We start from the raw sequence: 282 nt of genomic DNA on the forward strand, positions 1-282 counted from the left end.
GATGATTTGCCACTTACTTCTTAATGGTCCCTGCTGTGCCCACTCAGAGCTCTTTTCCTGACCCCTTTTCCCTCCCTGCCAGCTCTGATTGCTGCCTCCAGCTTGCAGTGCAGCACACGTCCCCGCCTGCGCGTGTGCTGGGCAGGTGGGGGATATATTTGTATTGAAATTGGGTTAGTTGGGGAAAAAATTGTGGTATATCATCATGTCTTTAAAAAGAGATGATCCTATGAGATCAAAGTATTTCATCTTAATGAGAAGTGCCTCTTAAACACACACAAT

The sequence above is a fragment of the Cygnus atratus genome, chromosome 19 (assembly GCF_013377495.2).
Source record: "Cygnus atratus isolate AKBS03 ecotype Queensland, Australia chromosome 19, CAtr_DNAZoo_HiC_assembly, whole genome shotgun sequence".
Taxonomy (NCBI): Eukaryota; Metazoa; Chordata; class Aves; order Anseriformes; family Anatidae; genus Cygnus; species Cygnus atratus.